Source organism: Labeo rohita, chromosome 14 (genome assembly GCF_022985175.1).
Source record: "Labeo rohita strain BAU-BD-2019 chromosome 14, IGBB_LRoh.1.0, whole genome shotgun sequence".
Classification (NCBI taxonomy): Eukaryota; Metazoa; Chordata; class Actinopteri; order Cypriniformes; family Cyprinidae; genus Labeo; species Labeo rohita.
In genome coordinates this window covers 4,079,823-4,096,239 of record NC_066882.1, presented here as the reverse complement: position 1 = coordinate 4,096,239, position 16,417 = coordinate 4,079,823, and the positions used below count along the sequence as shown (strand labels likewise).

The window sequence follows — 16,417 nt, the reverse complement described above, 5'->3', positions numbered from 1 at the left end:
TGGTATTGTGGACTTGCTCTATTGTTTCATACAAATGCAGCTGCTGCCATTTTTTTTTTTTTTTTTTTTTTTTTTTTTTTTTTGTACATTTAAATGGATTTAAATGTATTTGGTGAAATGTTGTGCAAGAAAACTGGTATGACTGCACTGTATCCCTAAAATGTCTAGTTTGAACTTGTCGTTTGCTAGCAACTGATTTCTTCATGGAAGCTTTGCGTTAAAATATTTCAACTAAGATCAGTGTTTCGTGTCTAATAATTTTGACACGACACATCTAAATAATCCATCAAGCAGCTGTGTAAGTGAGATAATGTACATCCAGCCAGTTGGCAAATTAAAGATGTATATTATCCCTTAATATAATCTTAATTCAAGTGATAAAGGGTTTTGAAAGTCTGACAGTAATCAGTGTTGAACGTTACTGTAAGGCTAACTCTGCCTGGTTTAAATGTTTCAAAATGATTAACAGTTGAAAATATTAGAAAAGTAATCAAAAAGTAATTAAAAGTAATAAGTTACATTACTTTAATAAAGTAATTGAAAAGTTGCACTACTTATTACATTTTAAATCAAGTAACTTGTAATCTGTAATCTATTACATTTCCAAAGTAACCTTCCCAACATTGCACATATTATACGTCCATCAAATTCTTTTATTCCAAACTCGCTAAATTCCAGCCTCAGCCCAATCAGAAGTACCAGTACTTGCATAGAAACCTATACAAAGTAGCCAGAAAGAAATTCTAGTTTTAAAGAAATACGTCAGATGGATTTAGAAGCTTTTGCATCTGAACTCTTCATATATAGAATATATATGTAATAGGCCTACAAGTAAAGAAAAATATATATATAATCACAACGTTTGTTTTTTCTATGTGACTTACACAAATTATATTAACATCTATAATAATGGGTGCTCACATTACTTTGTCCAATCCCACTATATTAAACGAAAGATTTTGTTGTCGTTTCTTATACTCTAGGTGGCGCTGTTTCGTTATGTCAGGAAAATCGGTGACGGCATTATGGAAATGTAAAGAAAAATGTTTCCACTAGATGGTGACAATGTATCTAAAACAAACCTGTGAGACCAAAATTTTCTCACCAGTGTGGCTGAAAAAAAACACAGCTCTTGTTTAGAAACGATATGATTTTCTCTGAAAATGTTTGACACTGGGGGAAAAATACTCTCAGTGATATAGCTACAGGAAATGTTAATTAAAATTTAAACTGATTTTAAATTCAGTGCTGGGTTACTTCTGTTACTTAAATTGGTTACTGATTACAGATTACATGATGCAACTAGTAACATAATCTTATTATAACTACTTTTTAGATTACTTTTAGATTTTTATCAAACTTGTTTTAAACATACCATATTGATGTAGGAAAAAACAAAACAAAAAGAAAAACATTTTTTTGTTGTTTTTTGATATTAACATATAAATGGCATTAGACACTAAAAATGACACCACGGTTTCCCAAACTGGCTTACTGAAAAAACTGCAGTGGGGTTTTGGGTTAATATAAAGCTAATAATGAATTAAATCATAAAAATGTAAAATAAAAATAATCAACACTTTACACTTAAACACTTGAACACAAAAAAAAAATATTTATTTGTTTATCTGCAAGTCAAAGTGACCATTAACGACATCAGAGAACTGTACAAGTGAAAGTGTTGTTAAATTACTTAAAGGGACAGTTCACCCAAAAATGAAAATTATAAAACAGATCCTTGATTCTGATTGGTTGAGCTGCATTCAAAGCTGTTGTACATTACTCTACAAACATACACCTTTGTTTACGTTTGTTGCAACCACAACCGTTTCTGAGGAAACTACATTGTTTGGTGGAAGAATACTGTTTTTATTAATATCATTACACTTTATTTGCTCTGTCTTATTTTGTAAAAACTTACTAGGTATATGGAATAACTGTTTTTATAAAAGCAATAAGCCCAGTGAAGCCGTGGTTTACGGTGAATTTATAACAACGCCCCTTAGCTGTTATTAATTTCTCTGTAAACAACTTCTTCTTGGGGCTTATTGTTTTATTCTGTCATTAATTACTCAGCCTCGTGTCATTCCAAACCCATAAGACCTGCCTAGTTTCCTATGCCCCATGAGGCCTTGCATCAAACGTTGGAGCGTCTTCAAAGTAAACAAGCGGGACGTGACACTCATTCATTCAACAGTTGACAGGAATGACAGGCAAATGAAGCCTCGTGAAGCACAGAGACTTTCCTCTGACTGTTTCGGGAAAAGATTCAAAGCTTCGAGAGTGTTGAAAACAGCACGATCTGGTGGTTAGTAAAAAATAAAACAGCCAAAAGCCTGTGAAGCTCTGTCGGAAGAAGCATTCACCACAATTTCCATAGATCGATCCATGTTACATGCACAAATAAAAGCCTAACCGTGTGTGTTTGTTGAATTTTTGACCCTGATAAATTAACCATTTAATTTTTACCAATTGAACAGTGCCATTAAATGCCAGTACAAATATCAATATGATGTAATAGAAAAATAATGTACATATATATTAAAAGCATATGTCATATATTTAATTTTCCTGAAATAATTTGCATTTGACATATTACTTGTATGACTGGGTATTTAAAAATGTAATTATTAAACAGGTCCCAACGAAAAAATACTCGCAAAGTAAGATATGGGGGTCGAACATTAGGACACGCAAAGTGAATCGTGCACATGATTGGACAGAAAGTGAGGCTTCTACAAAAGGGATTTCTACGTTAACATGCCTCGAATGGAGGCTTCGTCTGGCATGCCCTTTAACACAGGCTCTGATGTCTCGGTTCAAATGTCATTCTTTACAAAGTAAACAATGGTCTAAAAAACACTTAGCCTCTTCGCTAATTAGCACACAAAATACCATTGTATAGTACGTCCGCCGCCTTATCGGAAGTTGTACCCACATTCTTATTTACAGTAGCGCTCCCGGAAACTTGTGGATATGGAGGGTCAGAAAGCTCTCTGATTTAATCAAAATATCTTAATTTTTTGTGTTCTGAAGATGAATGAAGGTCTTACAGGTTTGGAATGACATGAGGATGAGTAATTAATGACAAAAATGCTATTTGTTTTGGGTGAGCCATTTCTTTAAACATGAACTTCCTTAGAGATATTTCAAGTAAATAACAAAAACACCTGAAAATTGCTGCATTACAAGAACAACAGTTTTGGAATATTTTAGTCCAAACATCATAAGTTACTGTAGGTCACTGGATATGATGAAGACTATTTCATATATAACCAGTGATGAGTAATTTGCATAATTATTTGTTTTATACATGGTCTAATTGCTTGAGAGGTGCCTTTTCACCCATATTCAGAAGCATGCTTTGCCCATTTATTTACATAACATTTCTGAATGGTAAATGGTATGACACATAGTAGAAAGTATAATTAAAAGAGAAAAAAAATAATTAGGGAGATGATGAATAATTTACTGCCACTGTGTGAATAATATAATCATGTAATCCATAAAAAGTAACGATAATCTGATTATGAGTATTTTAAAATGTAACATACTCTGATTACAATTTGGAATCTGATTTGGAATCTGTAATCCAGAATACAGTTATCGGTTACTACCCAGCACTGCCTAAAATCATGTTTCAGTCACATTTAAACAACATGACCTGACCCTTCGAGCACTGTGCCAGATTTCTCGCAAACGCAGCAAAAGGTCTCCTGCTTTTATGTAGAGCCAGTGGAGTGATAGATGAGGTTTAAGTGAAAAGAGCTGAGGACACAGGCAGCATCTAAAGCACCGGTCTGCATTGTGTCTCCACTGAAAACTGACACTACTTTCCTCTACAAGCCACGAGCAAAACAGCACAAGTCATTCAAGTCATAAAGATGCTGCCAAAAATCCTTTTAGTGATGCGTCGGTAATTATATGCTATTATATACTGTCTGTATATTATGTCTCTATTTTAAAACGTGATCCAACAATTCATGCATGTTCATCTGTGTTTATTGTTTAGCTTTAGCTGTGTGCACACTAAGAGAAAGTAAAGTTTAATGTATCAAAAGTAATACTTAAGTGTTACTATTTTGAGAAATTAAAAACAAATTAACTAAAAACAACTTTTGATAGACCGCCATTGCTTTAAAAAATGAAATATTTATATCTTTGGATTAAACAGTGACTCAACAATGATGTGGGGGCTGCGTATGCAGCAGAGATTTGATCTATTTTTGCTGTTTATCTTGTTAATTTATTTGTGTGAATGAATATTGACTACTTCTTATGTCACCAGAGCTGATGTGAAACAGGCTAATGAAGACGGATGTCCTGCTCATCACTATCAGCTCAATGATGCTTGTTTTTTCCCAGGCTTTTGTGCGAACGAGGTGTTTTGTGCTTTGAGATATCAGATCATCATGTAAATATCATTTTCTGTTGTGACTGATTTCTAGATGGTGAGCACACAATGTTCAGCTCTAAAACAATATGTTGCATGTTTTAACAGGTTCGCCGGTGAGATGCTATGTGGGCTGTTCATGTGGATCTTGAATGTTTTATTGCTTGGAAATATGCATGCCATATGCTCCTCTTTGATAACAGCTTAAAAAGCCTGTAGCACAATGTACTTAACTGCTATCATCATTTGCATTTGTCTTTATTGTTGTTGTAGTAGTAGTGATAAAAATATCACAGTAACACTTTACTGTAAGGTTCATTAATTAATATTATTTACCTACATTAAATAACATGAACTAAGAATATTATTAAGCTTACTTAATGTTAATTTCAGGATTTACTAATGCATTATTAAATCACAAGTTGTGCTTGTTAACTAATGCACTGTGAACTAACATGAACAACAATGAATGACTGTATTTTTATTTACTAACATTACCAAAGATTAATAAATGCTGTAATAAATATATTGTTCATTGTTCATTCATGTTAGTTAATACATTAACTAATGTTAACAAATGAGACTTTATTGTAAAGTGTTATCAATAACACTTATATAACATTTTGTAATATATATACATATTTGAAGGGTTTATTTGCAAAAACAGATAACTGTTATGTTTTTATTGCATTTGTTAGCTGTATGTTTTTTTTTTTGTTTGTTGTTGTTATTTTTACTTAATCAGAATAACCCAACTGCAGTTTGATTAAGATTAATTGCAATGCACAATTAAAAAACAAGCTTTTTGAAAATTGTTAAAATTTTTGTTATCAGTTTTTGCAAATTAACTCTTCATTTCTAGTTATGTCAAATATTATATCAGTAAGGAACAGCCATTTGTGAGAAAAGTATAATAATAACAAACCCCTGAAATCACAAAGGACTAGAAAAGTTGTGTAAATTCATAAAAAGTGTAAACCTTTACGAACATTCATTTAAAACTTCTGAAATTACATCACATAATTATTTTAATTATATAGTTTTTTTTTTTATTTTAATTATATAGTTTATATAGTTTTAATTACTTCAATTACATGTTATTATTTTAGATATCATTTATCATTTTTAAAAATATTAAAGTATTAATATTTATTATAATATTTAAACTAATTTAAACTGTATAAATTGCATAAATAAACGGCATAAATTATTATAAATATAATTGCAATTATATTATTGATGAATAAAAAATAATAATGTTGCAATAATAATAATTATTATTATCATCATTAGGCATTATTATCATCATGTTGTATAGTTCAAAACGTATTTAAGTATCTGAAATATGCTAATAAAATACTGTTTTTGTTTTCTTATTGTTCTATTTGTTTTTGGTTGGTTAGTTGTTGGTTGGTTGTTGTTGTTTTTTGTTTGTTTGTTTTTTTGCTGGATGGAAACTGGTCTGAACATTTGTCCACTGAGCCACAAGCTGTTAACCTGGAGCTCTGGACAAATTGGTGTTGGTGGTGTTGGCGGCTGAATACACACAAGACATTAATCTGACCAAACAGGACATGGAACTTTCTCTTAATCTAATTTCTCGACAGACATTCAAACGCGTCAGACAGTAGCTTGCCTAATTAAATTGCATTCAGTTGTTTTTTGACAGTGAATGCTCATCTGTACACAGTCTCAGACAACAAGTGGAGCCCTTATATAGTCCTCATTATTGGTGCTTTCCTCGATAATTATGTTAAATTGGCAATAATAAATGTGTTTAAGAGAATGCTTTCATAATATGTTTTTATCAACTCAGGACTGTCTCCTACACATACATCCCTTGTTTTATGTTCTGGAACTTAATTAAAAAAAAATATTTTTAAGTATTTGCATACATCAAGTAATACTTGTTTTTACCAATTATTCTTTTTTTTTTTTTTTCTATAACAGCAGTTCATTTCTCCCTCATGCACTCTGACATATTTCCATGAAGGTCGTGTCCTGTAGTTTGACCTTGAAATGAATCTCTTTTGGTGACATAATAGCAGAGCAACCTCCCGTATGGATTTTATCTCTAAAGGGTCCCTCACGGCTCACTCCGTGACATATTAGGATGATGATTTCATTGTGGCTCCCATTACAGCTCCCTAAACTTCATTGTTCTCTGGTTGCAGACATGCTGCCATAAAAACCGGTCTTAAATGGTGCAGCTCTCTGAAATCAGACCCCATATGGCTGCTGCATGTTCTGCTTTGTTTGGACTGATTGTGTTGCTCAGTGTAGCCTGAGCACCTGTCAGTAATATTTGTTCAGGTACAGAAGGTAATGAGGGATCAGTAATCACCGTACACAACACTTACAGCAAGATCCTGCCGACCTTCAGAATGGAAAAACACTGTGGTGTAAAGTCACGATGCTGATAGATAGTGTCACTGAATATTATCATTTGTGATTGTGTATTGTTTGTGTATTTCAGCAGTGTTGTTTGTTTGTTTCTGTACAGTGAGAGTGGGCACGTGGCTAAACACAAGCTATTAGAATAGAACAGCAAAATAGGAGCTATGGCCATGTTAACACTGTAAAGTTTCAGGAGTGACAACAGCATTTAAATAAGGGAGTAAATCCTAATTTTCCTGTATTAGTAATCCTGTATTAGTATGGAAAATATAACTGTACAAAATATAACTTAATTAATTTGTGTTTCCTGCTAGCTTTACACATAAACAAAAATCTGGCTCTAAATATCTCTTTCAAACTTAATCTAGACAATATGAAAACTATCCAAAGTCAAAACTGTAATTCTGTATTCATTCTATGTGTCCTCTTAAGGTTTAAATGTATTACTTCCGTGTGTTAACCTGGCAACACATCCCTTACGTAAAATTAACCGCATTTTTACTCTGGGAAAAAAAAGGTTGCCTAAACACAAATTAACCCTGGTTTTGCTACAGTAACTACATTAAAACAAAAAAAGATTGTAATAGTCCCGTTCTGAATCAAATAATTTGCGAAACCACTCCAAAGTTCCGATCTAAATCAAATGATTCACAAATCCGCTCCGAAGTTCTGATCTAGATCAAATGATTCGCAATCCACGCACCGAAGTCCCAATCTGAATCAAATGATTCGCAAAACCGCTCCGAAGTTCTGATCTAGATCAAATGATTCGCAATCCACGCACCGAAGTCCCAATCTGAATCAAATGATTCGCAAAACCGCTCCGAAGTTCCGATCTGAATCAAAAGATTCACGAATCGGCTTCGAAGTTCCGATCTAAATCAAAAAATTCACAAATCCGCTCCGAAGTTCTGATCTAGATCAAATGATGCGCAATCCACGCAGCGAAGTCCCAATCTGAATCAAATGATTTGCAAAACCGCTCCGAAATTACGATCTGAATCAAAAGATTCACGAATCGGCTTCGAAGTTCCGATCTAAGTCAAATGAATTCAAGTCCGATCTCAATCAAATGGTTGGCGATATGTGCTCCGAAGTTTCGATCTAAATCAAAAGATTCACAAATCCGCTCCGAAGTTCCGATCTGAATCAAAAGATTTGCGAATCGGCTTCGAAGTTCCGATCTAAGTCAAATGAATTCAAGTCCGATCTCAATCAAATGATTTGCGATATGTGCTCCGAAGTTTCGATCTAAATCAAAAGATTCACAAATCCGCTCCGAAGTTCCGATCTGAATCAAAAGATTTGCGAATCGGCTTCGAAGTTCCGATCTAAGTCAAATGAATTCAAGTCCGATCTCAATCAAATGATTTGCGATATGTGCTCCGAAGTTTCGATCTAAATCAAAAGATTCACAAATCCGCTCCGAAGTTCTGATCTAGATCAAATGATGCGCAATCCACGCACCGAAGTCCCAATCTGAATCAAATGATTCGCAAAACCGCTCCAAAGTTCCGATCTGAATCAAAAGATTCACGAATCGTCTTCGAAGTTTCGATCTAAGTCAAATGAATTCAAGTCCGATCTCAATCAAATGATTCGCAATATGTGCTCCGAAGTTTCGATCTAAATCAAAAGATTCACAAATCCGCTCCGAAGTTCTGATCTAGATCAAATGATTCGCAATCCATGCACCGAAGTCCCAATCTGAATCAAATGATTCGCAAAACCGCTCCGAAGTTCCGATCTGAATCAAAAGATTCACGAATCGGCTTCGAAGTTCCGATTTAAGTCAAATGAATTCAAGTCCGATCTCAATCAAATGATTTGCGATATGTGCTCCGAAGTTTCGATCTAAATCAAAAGATTCACAAATCCGCTCCGAAGTTCTGATCTAGATCAAATGATTCGCAATCCACGCACCGAAATCCCAATCTGAATCATTATTCGCAAAACCACTCCGAAGTTCTAATCTGAATCAAAAGATTCAGGAATTGGCTCCGAAGTTCCGATCTAAGTCAAATGAATTCAAGTCCGATCTCAATCAAATGATTCACGATATGCGATTCGATCTGAATCAGAAGATTTAAAATAATTCCCGATACGCTGAATTAAATGATTCACCAACTCGCACTGTAGTCCCGATCTGGATCAAAAGATTCGCAAACGCGTTCTGAAGGCCCGATCTGAATAATGATTCGCGAATCATAATTTCATATCGAGACTTCGGAGCGCGTATCACGAATCTTTCAATTCGCGAACCCGCTCGATCCGAAGTTCCGATATGAATCAAAAGATTCACAAACCCACTCTGAAGTTCCGATCTAAATTAAACGATAGGCGCTCGTCCCGATCTGAATCAAATGATTCGCAATACGCTATCCAATTGGAGCGCTTCGAAACAGTGAATCATTTTGCAACGCCGTGGTTTAACTGATTCGGAGTTTCACCCATCACGTGCTTTTAAGAATCATTACAAGCGATGTCAGAAATCGAAAATATATGGCTCTTTTGATCTGGTTTTTACTGGTGAATCCAGTTTGAGTCTGAATCAATCGAAGCGGTTCCAGCGTAAATGACTCATTCAGTTAAATCGTTTGTCTGTTCCTCCGTCATCCATGTTTACACGACACTGTCACTACTACTACTGGTTTAGCTCGCTGGTTTTATGACATTAACTTAAATAAACGAAAAGTATGATGTTTAAAAATAAAATATCCATATTTCCATCCGGAATTTAACTGCTTTCCAGTCAAAACATCCAACATCTACGAACATATTCAGGTGAGGTAATCGGTTTACTGCTAATAGTGAAAACACTCCATTAATACGACGAACTGCACTTCAAAATACCTGTTAGATTAAAATACCGTGCATTATGATCGATTTTGTAGCTCGTAATTGACTATATTTTAAAGTTTGACCACTGACAGTTTAATAGAATATCAGTTTAAAATGCATCTCATACCATTAAAGTGAATTTTCAATTGATCAGTATGTAAGTAACAGATGTTTGAGAAATTATTGTTGTATTGCAATAGAGTGATATCCATGTAAAAACAGCCAAAAGAAGTAGCAATGACCAAAAAAATTCATTATTCAGCATAAAATCACCACCGTCGAAGCAATGAAATTTAATTCACATTTACATTCAGAAAAAAAATGATGTAATTAAATTTTTAAACAACGCTTAAAAATGGGAAATTCCCATGGTTTAAAATCGCTACTTAATTTCCTAGTTTTAAGACAAAAAACGGCTGTCGAATCACACAAACTGGATGCTACTTATCAGAATGACATTTTAAAGAAAACATACGTTTGATTCTAGTATACATGTATAATTAAAACATAATGACAGTACTAGTGTTCTATCGAAGTGCGGAAGCGGCGTTCTGTTGCTATGACTACCTCCTCCAGCGAACGCGACTTTGTGTTCGGCGATGCGCTCTGACTAACTTCTAAATGTAACTTTGTGTTGACTGAAACGTTCGAAAACATATGCTTGTGTTTAAAAACAATAGTGCGCACCTTGCGTTTGGACTTCCTTTGGGGGGTTTCAGACCTCCTCATAACGCTGTAGGAGCGGTTCTTGATGGCAGAGGGTGGAAGAGGGGCGGGCGAGGGAGAATCTGACAAGAGAGGGAGGGAGGGAGGGAGGGGGCGATTCGATACGGAGCAGCACACATCAGACGCTGAATTCAAAGCAGTCAGGACCACAGAGCCGCCACGTCGCTCTCTCGCATCGCGGAGGTTTGTAAATGTTCGCTCCTCGCATGCTCTCTTTTCTCCATCCATTTGCTCAGACTCGGCGCGCTGTTGCCGTTGAATGCTGCATGTTGCTGGTGCTGAACGCTGCCATGGTGCAAACTCGCCGATGGAGAGGGTTGGGCACGCAGGGTAAGGCGTGATCTGCCAGTTTCAGCTCCATGTTTGTAAGAAAAGGGCGAGTGAAATGTGAGAGCTGCCTGCCAGGTGCTTTAAGACGCCTTGTGCGTTTTGCAGGTTAGCGGTAGAGACAGAAGCGCATGATGAGGGAAAGAGAGAGAGACGACTGTATGCGCAGGTGCAGCAATTGATGAATCTGTCAGCTGATGGACTGCATGATTGCATTGTATACTGGTGGACGGCAAGGCCGAAAACAACTGAATGGGATGCATGATCCTACTGTTGATCTTTTCTGATAGTGGGGTTGAGCTTTAGAGATCTTCTCTCATGCATAGTAGATGTGCGAGAAACCAGTATCTGATCCTACAATTGCCTTGAGCGCCAGTACAGTATAGCAAACCCTGGCATATAGGATACCTCTGTCAGCTCATTCCCTATATATGCTTTTACTGTCCATTAAATTGGCTTATTATGTAATTTTTCAAATGGTAATTTTTAAGACATCTTAAAACATAATGAAAATTGGTTTTGGTTTATAAGTACCACAAGGAAACAGACCACATATTTGATGCATTTATGTATTTGTACCAATCGATTCTATAATTATATTGAAATGTTTGAAACTATACGGGAAATGTAACAATAGCAATTTTGAAATTAACCTCTTAATTGTATTTTCCAATCCTTTAATGTGCTTCTTGGACAAGAAGACAGATTTGTAATCCTGGACAACAAAACCAGTCATAAGGGTCACATTTCTGAAACTGAGATTGAAATAAATAAGCTTTCCATTGATGTATGGTTTATTAGGACAATATTCGGCCGAGATACAACCGTTTGACAATCTGAAATCTGACGGTGCAAAAAATCAAAATATTGAGAAAAACGCCTTTGAAGTTGTCCAAATTAAGTTCAAGTTTTGATATATTTACTGTAGAAAATTTACAAAATATCTACATGGAACATCATCTTTACTTAATATCCTAATGATTTTTGGCATAAAAAAAAAAATTGATAATTTTGACTCATGCAATGTATTGTTGACTATTGCTACAAATATACCAGTGCTAATTATGACTGGTTTTGTGGTCCGGGTCACATATTACAAAAAATTAGGCATGCATTTTTCAATAATGTAAATGTTAACCAATATAGTAATAATTTTGGAAATTAGTTTGCACAATAAAATACACTTACAGTATAGAAAAAATCTAATTAATGCTGTAGTATAGCACATTTGTTCATTTATTCATGTTCTCATCTGTGGTAGCCGAGACCCGGAACTTAGTAATGTAATATTTTAATGTCATGTCATCATGATGAAATTTACTTTATAATCAGTTCTCATGAGATTAAAGTCTGAAAACCTGATACTTAAGTGTTACAGTAATTACGTTTTGAGCTGTTCAAATGACTTTGCGTGCAGCGCCGGCGTCCTCATACGTGTGAGACAGTAACTCTCACATTCAAAAGAATTCGCCCTGATTGGACACAGCAAATGCACATTACTATTTCTTACTTTCGGCCCCAGGCAAGAATGGGAATTAGGACTAACCCTTGACCATTATTCATGCGCTGTCTCTGAGAGCCCGAGAGTAAAAGGAGAGATAAAAGAAGCGAAAGAGAGAATGGATGTATAGTACTGGAACAGATCACATTTTCTGCTTCAAAAAACTTGATTTTTAGATTGGCTATTCTGCTTGATGTTTATTAGATGTTATAGCAGCCATAGTGTCATGCAACCTTGCAAAGTACAGTTTATGCACTGTTTTTGTTGATTGTTTTTATTGTGTGTGTCTAAATGCATATAAATATGTATGTGTGATTAGTGTGGACAATATTTAAAAGAATTGGACATCAGGACATCTAAGATGTAGATGAGTTTTTTTCATCAGAACTGATTTGGAGAAATGTAGCATTACATCACTTGCTGACCAGTGGATATGCAGTGAAACATAATAAAACAGCTGATAAAAACATCACAGTTATCCACAAGTAATCCACACCACTCCAGTCTATAATTTAACATCTTATGAAACAAAAAGCTGCGTGTTTGTAATAAACACATCCATTATTATGACTTTTAAAGGCTTGAAGCATTGCTTCTTGCTAATGTGTGAGTCCTCTATCCATAATATTGCTTTCTAAAATGAAAAAATCGCAAACTGGAGAGAAATATGCACAGATCAAACACTGTTTACATGCAAAAACAGTCCAAAAAGAGATATAAACAAATATATGGGTTTGAGATGAGATGGAGGAGATGGTCTTTTTGACTGAAGGAAGTGTTGCTCTGGATCATAGACTCATATTTTGGCCAACAAGTTAAAGGAGAACTCTATCTCCAGAACAAAGGTTCACATATAATGTACTCACCCCCTTGTCATTCAAGATGTTCATGTCTTTCTTTCTTCAGTCGTAAAGATATTATGTTTTCTGAGGAAAACATCTCAGCATTTTTCTCCATATAATGGACTGATATGATGCCCCGAGTTTGAACTTCCAAAATGCAGTTTAAATGCGGCTTCAAATGATCCCAAATGCGGTTGTAAATGATCCCAGCCGAGGAAGAATGGTCTTATCTAGCAAAACGATCAGTTATTTTCATAAAAAAATACAGTTGAAATTCTTTTTAATCTCAAATGCTTGTCTTGTCTTGTGTTGCCTGAACTCTGTGTATTCTGGCTCAAGACAGTTAGGGTATGTTGAAAAACTCCGATCGTATTTTCTCCCTCAACTTCAAAATCGTTCTGTATCGCTGTTTTACCTTTTTTGTTAATCTTCTTTGCATGTTCACTTTGTAAAGACTGGGTCGGAACTTTTGCAGTGATGTAGGATGATTTTTAAATCATTTTTGAAGTAAGATAAGACCCTTCTTCCTCGGCTGGGATCGTTTACAACCGCATTTGGGATCGTTTGAAGCCGCATTTAAACTGCATTTTGGAAGTTCAAAATCGGGGCACCCTATCAGTCCATTATATGAAAAAAAAGCTTAGATGTTTTCCTCAAAAAACATAATTTCTTTACAAGTGAAGAAAGAAAGACATGAACATCTTGGGTGACAAGGGGATGAGTACATTATCTGTCAGTTTTTGTTCTGGAAGAGTTCTCCTTTAAAGTTAAAATGTCTTAATAATTAATTTGTTTCTTAGAAACATGTAGCTTTTTCAATTCTTAAGGCTTTTACTGATGTAGTGTTGAGTGGAGTGGATTACTTGTGAATTATTGTGATGTTTTTATCAGCTGTTTGGTGTTATTTGTGCCACTACCAGCATCATTGAAAAGATTTGGAGAATCGTCTGCCTACCATTAAAACTTTATTAGAATAAAATTTTACATTTTAATTTTGTAACCAAACAAGGAGAAATTTGAACAGGCATGATGTTGTGATTCATGACTCCTTAAGTCAGTCATACGGACACGTCTGTCCTCAAGTGCGAGTGGAAGGAGCGTCTCAGTTGGTGGAGGTGTTGCTGGTGACAGGTGTGGAGTGGCGGTTTTGAAGCCTCCGCTGTGTGTTTGGTGCTGAGAGTCGTCAGGAGAGGTCTAGCTGCAGGGGAGAAATCAAGTGCTGAATTATTTATAGCTGTGTCCAAACCTCCATCAAATTGCATTGTGAGGCTTTATGATCATATTCCTTTTTGCAGGGTATGTTTCTGTTGTCACCATTGAAATGCTCACAGCTGCTGGGTAAAACAGCCAGTGACAGGTTACCGCAGGTTTTTTGTTATTATTGCGATTGTTCATCCATAAACTGTCATTCGATTCACCACTTCATATAATCTCTCAACTGAAGTAGACTTGATATCAAGTGACTCAAGGAATAAAGCTTTGAGTGCACCTGGTCAGATAGGACGATTTTGTGAACCAGATGTATGCTGAGATGTGTTACCGAGTCAAGCTGTGGAAAGATGTTAGAGGGGTTGATTATAATTGAAAAGACCTTTAATCTGGCTAAATGGTCTGAAGATAATGCTTTTTGGATGAAATGCTTGCAGCAAGTATTTCAGCTGAAAGCTTATCTCTCTTCTCCAGATTTTTACTGCCTCTGCGTGGTTAGCCATTTGGCAGACACATACAAAGACTGAAAACACTTCAGACTCAAGGAAGCAGCCTGAGTTAGCTGAAACGGTAACCTACGGGTCAGCAGATATGCATTTTTAGTGCAAAGCCAATGTGATCCGGAAGTATGGAGCTAGTGGGTGTAGAATAATATAATGATTTAATGAGTTGGAAGACTTTTAGAAACTTTTCTGGCCAAGAACATCCCACTTAGACAGGAAAATACCATCGGTCTGACATGTACCAGACATATTGTATTACGCATAAATTCTAATCTATTTACACAGGTGGTTCAGTATTTCACAATATGCATACAGATTTATTCTGGCGTTTTCACAAGATTGCACAGGAAAATACTGTGTGCATTCAGCGCAACTGTTCATTTTTCACTGTCAGGCCCATCTGTTTGTAATGCACAGTTTTCTCAGCACAATGGAAAGTGTGAATCAGGTGTTAGCGGTGCAGTCAGCAGCAATATAGTAATGTGTAGCTGACATGCTAACTTTAATGTGACAAGAGTTAATTGGCCCCCGTTGGAGAGGGGGGTTCCCGTGACCTCTTGTGCAAGCCCAACCCAGCACGCAATGATAGGCTTTGACAATTACTTAGCGGGAGATCAGTGGAAGTAGATGCAGACCCCCTTCCTGAAATCAAGTGTCCTCAACTGCTCGCACTCAACTGAGGGTGTAGTATTCATATTCATACGCTGGCTTAAGTGGGTCAGCGCTGACTCTTGATACATTGCCGTAAAATATCGGATTTTTCTTCTGTGCCAGCAATTCCCAACCAGGGGCTGTACTTGGGTTGTCCTTTTAAAAAAAGTGCTTTGCTTTGTTAAACCAGCAAGAGGAAAAATTAAAACGTACAGGCTGATAAAAGACTAAACTAAAACAAGTTGTGATAAACTGCTTTTTAATAATGGAATAATATTTGTAACTCTATGTTGCAGTAGTGTTGTCACGATACCAAAATTTTGACTTTGATACGGTACCTGACTAAAATATCACGATACTACTATTGAACCAATACTACGAAAAAACAGAACAACAGGAAAAATAATTGAATAGCAGATGATTCAGATAGAAATCATAGTTATTTTATCTGTTAAAACAAAGCATTTCATCCCCCCTTTAAAAAAAAAAAAAAATAAATAAAATAATAATAATCACATGCCAGTGCCACTACACAGAATTATGGTGAACAACTACCGAGCCTACAGGTATGTAGAGATCTTTGCTATATTGGTAAGTTAGCTTAAAGGATAAAGCCAAATCTTATTTCATGATATAGTAATTTTATTCCACAACAACAATTTATATCATGACATAGTCATTTTTTATTATTTTTATCTTTGTTATTAATAATAAGAACCTAGACACAAATGAAATAAAGAGGGCCTTATGAAATCTGTTTTATTTTTTCCTAAATTCCATTTGAATTTTTCTAGACTCTATTTTAATGGTTACATTAAAAAAAAAAAAAAAAAATATATATATATATATATATATATATATATATATCAAAAAGCATGTATAATTAATTGAAATCATGAAACTTGCAGAATGTAACAGCAATTTATTAAAAGTTTAACAAAAATTACATGAAATATGTTTTCATTTTTTTCTCTCAAATTCAGTTTTGTTTGTCAATCTCTGTTTTCCATTAATTTTCTGGATTCCA

General features: G+C 35.3%; 1 protein-coding gene across 3 annotated transcripts in view; it reads left to right on the top strand.

The window, feature by feature from the left end:
* Window positions 1-10,434: 10,434 nt before the first annotated feature.
* Window positions 10,435-16,417, top strand: part of cplx2b (complexin 2b) — a 37,239-nt gene continuing 31,256 nt past the window's right edge. The window contains exon 1 of one of the 3 annotated variants that reach the window (XM_051127923.1): window positions 10,435-10,540. The gene's annotated coding sequence lies outside the window, so the exon portion shown is untranslated. The other 2 variants (XM_051127924.1, XM_051127926.1) reach the window with 2 other exon arrangements.